A 4,131-nucleotide genomic window follows, 5' to 3' on the forward strand; every position below is an offset into this window, starting at 1 on the left:
GATTGGATGCCTGCTTGCCCGTCTCCATGGCCTGTGGGGTCCATCCACGGGCCCAGATGGAAGAAAACCCCGCTGCCCTGAGCCCCTTGGCGCTGAAGGCCGAGCTGCACCAGTTCCTCATAGACACCCGCGGGGCTAAGGATAAGGTACTGGGGGAACTTCGACCATATGCTCGGGGTCACGAGGGCCCTTTTGCAGGATGGGAGAGGGACCAAGAGGCAGGACATGGTGGCCTACCACCAGGCCCACAAGTTCTGTGACGCTCTCCTGGCCTTTGGGTCAGGGAACGGCCTGTTGCAGGGGGCCGACGATTACCCTGCCTGCCAGGATCCACCCCAGCCCTCATCATGAAATACACAACCATGGCGACATTAAACACCCGGGGCTGTAGAGCGGGTCTCCGTAGGACCCACGTGCTCTCCTTCCTTCGGGAGAGGGGGTACTCAGTGGTTTTCCTGCAGGAGACCCAGACAACTCTGGCCGTCGAGGCTGGCTGGCGGCTGGAGTGGGAAGACGGGGTGTTTTTCAGCCACCTCAGCGCTCGCTCGTCTGGGCGGGCACCCTGTTCTCCCCTGCGCTATGGCCCGATGTACTGGGGGTCTCTGAGGTTGTCCTTGGTTGCCTGCTGCACGTCCGGGCCCGCATGGAGGGTCTGATGTTGAACTTGGTCAAAGTCTACACCCCGACCGCGGGCCCAGACCGGGTCATTTTTACCGGCTGGTGGCCACCTTCCTTGGCACCCTGGATCCTCGTGAGTGCTTGGTCCTGGGTGGGGACTTTAACGCCACCCTTGAGGACCAGGATCACTCAGGAGTCAAGAAATTCCAGGCCACAGCAGGCGTCCTCAGGGAGATAATAGACCACCACTCCCTGGTGGATGTGTGGCATGACCACCACCGGGACATCACCACTACCTTCACCTATGTCCGAGCGGAGGAGAATCGGTCGCACCACTCCGAGTTGGACCGCATATACCTACCCCATTTCCACCTGGCACAAGCCCACTCCTCCAGTGTTTGGCTGGCCCCGTGCATGGACCACTATCTGGTGGCTGTGAAAGCTTCTCTCAGTGTGGAGAGGCTGGGGCTGGCCTACTGGCACTTTAACAATAGCCTGCTGGAGGACGTGGGCTTTGTGGTGTCCTTCCAGGAGTTCTGGCTGGCATGGGAGGGGCAGCGGCCCGCCTTTCCCTCGGCGCGGCGATGGTGGGACGTGGGGAAGGTGCGTGCCAGGCTCTTCTGCGTGGTTGCGCAGGTGGTGTCGCAGAGAGGGCTTTGGTTTCTTCGACCATGGGACTCTGTTCTGGGCACAAGGATTGTTAGGAAGAGATGGGATCCACCTAACCAAGAGAGGAAAGAGCATCTTCGCAGGCAGGCTTGCAAACCTAGTGAGGAGGCTTTAAACTAGGTTAGTTGGGGGATGGTGACCAAAGCCCTGAGGTAAGTGGGGAAGTTGTATACTAGGAAGAAACACAAGGAGGAACGAGCAACAAAGGAGGACCTCTAATTAAAATGGAGAAGGTAGGGCAATCAACTGGTTATCTAAGGCGTTTGTACACCAATGCGAGAAGCCTGGGAAACAAACAGGAAGCATTAGAAGCCCTGGCCCAGTCAAAGAACTATGATTTGATTGGAATCACTAAGACTTCATGGGATGACTCGCATGACTGGAGCACTGTCATGGAAGGGTATAAATTCTTCAGGAATAACAGGCGGGGGAGAAAAGGAGGACGAGTTGCATTGTATGTAAGAGAGCAGTATGATTGCTCGGAGCTCCAGTATATAGAGGGAAAAAAGCCTGTGGAGAGTCTATGGGTTAAGTTTAGAGGTGAAAGCGAACAGAGGTGATGTTGTGGTTGGTGTCTGCTATAGACCTCCAGATCAGGTGGATGTGGTAGACGAGGCTTTTTTCGGACAACTGAGAGAAGCTTCCAGACCACAGGCCCTGGTTCTCGTGGGGGACTTTAATCACCCTGACATCTGTTGGGAAACCAATACAGCACTACACAGACAATCCAGGAAGGTTTTGGAGAATGTTGGGGAAAACTTCTTGGTACAAGTGCTGAAGGAACCGAACAGGGGCAATGCGCAGCTTGACCTGCTGATCACAAACAGGGAGGAACTAATAGGGGAAGTGGAGATGGGTGCCAACCTGGGAAGCAGTGATCATGAGATGGCAGATTTCAGGATCCTGACCAAAGGAAGAAAGGAGAGTAGCAAAGTACACAGAAAAGCAGACTCTGACTCCCTCAGGGTATGTCTACACTACAAAGTTAGTTCGAACTAACGGATGTTAGTTCGAACTAACTTTCATAGGCGCTACACTAGCGCTCCGTTAGTTCGAATTTAATTCGAACTAACGGAGCGCTTAGTTTGAACTAGGTAATCCTCATTCCACGAGGATTAAGCCTAGTTCGAATTTACTAGTTCGAATTAAGGGCTGTGTAGCCCCTTAATTCGAACTAGTGGGAGGCTAGCCCTCCCCAGCTTTCCCTGGTGGCCACTCTGGCCAACACCAGGGAAACTCGTCTGCCCCCCTCCCGGCCCTGGACCCCTTAAAGGGGCACAGGCTGGCTACGGTGCCCGTGCCAGGTGCAAGCCTGCCAGCACCCAGCCAGCAGACCCTGCACCTGGCACGGATCGAGCCACCCACCTGATGCCCCCCAGCCCTCCCCCTCTTCCCGGGACCAGGCTGGCGGCTCCCGGGAGCTTGCCCGGGACCCCAAGAGGCGGGCACCCGCCTGGGCTAGTGCGGACATCGTGGACCTCGTCCACGATCTCCGCACTAGGCACAGGAAGGTGGCCGGCTAGGGCAGGAGAGCTGCCAGCCTGGCCACCCAGGAGCAGGTGTGCATGAAAATCAAGGTGGTCCACTGAGACCCCCGACCCTGAGCCCTGAGCTTACAATGACCGTCCTGGGTCAGACCAAAGGTCCATCTAGCCCAGTAGCCTGTCTGCCGACAGCGGCCAACACTAGGGACCCTGGAGGGGATGGACCGAAGACAGTGACCAAGCCATTTGTCTCGTGCCATCCCTCTCCATCCTTCCACAAACCTTGGGCAGGGACACCATTTCTACCCCCTGGCTAATACCACTCCATGGACCCAACCTCCATGACTTGATCTCACTTCCCTTTAAACTCTGTTCTAGTTGTAGCCTTCACAGCCTCCTGCAGCAAGGAGTTCCACAGGTTGACTCTTTGCTTTGTGAAGAACAACTTTTTGTTACTAGTTTGAAGCCTGCTACCCATTCCTTTCCTTTGGTGTCCTCTAGTCCTTCTTTATGGGAACTAATGAAGAACTTTTCTGTATGCACCCTCTCCACCCAACTCCTGCTTTCCATAGAATCATAGAATAATAGGACTGGAAGGGACCTCGAGAGGTCATCGAGTCCAGCCCCCCGCCCTCAAGGCAGGACCAAGTTCCGTCTACACCATCCCTGACAGATGTCCATCCAACCTGTTCTTAAATATCTCCAGAGAGGGAGATTCCACCACCTCCCTTGGCAATTTATTCCAATATTTGACCACCCTGACAGTTAGGAATTTTTTCCTAATGTCCAATCTAAACCTCCCCTGCTGCACTTTAAGCCCATCATTCCTTGTCCACTTTTGTCGACAAAACTCTGTAGTCTAGACACACCCTAAATGCAGGGGAGTTACCAGGAAGGCGAAAGCGCAATTGGAATTGCAGCTAGCCAAAGACGGGAAGGGTAACAAGAAAGGTTTCCACAGGCATGTTAGCAAGAAGAGGGTGATCAGAGAGGGTGTGGGGCCCTTACTGGTTGAGGGAGGTAACCTAGTGACAGATGATGTGGGAGAAGCTGAAGTACTCAATGCTTTCTTTGCCTCTGTCTTCACAGAAGAGGTCAGCTCTCAGACTAATCCACTAGGCAATGCAGTATGGAAAGGAGGTGGACAGCCCTAGTTGGGGAAAGAACAGGTTAGGAACTATATGGAAAAGCTAAACGTACACAAATCCATGGGTCTGGATTCAATGCATCCGAGGGTCCTGAGGGAGTTGGCAGGTGTCATTGCGGAGCCTTTGGCCATTATCTTTGAAAAGTCATAGAGATCGGGAGAGATCCCGGATGATTGGAAAAAGGCAAATGTAGTGCCCATCTTTAAAAAGGG

The sequence above is a fragment of the Pelodiscus sinensis genome, unplaced genomic scaffold, assembly GCF_049634645.1.
Source record: "Pelodiscus sinensis isolate JC-2024 unplaced genomic scaffold, ASM4963464v1 ctg38, whole genome shotgun sequence".
NCBI lineage: Eukaryota > Metazoa > Chordata > Testudines > Trionychidae > Pelodiscus > Pelodiscus sinensis.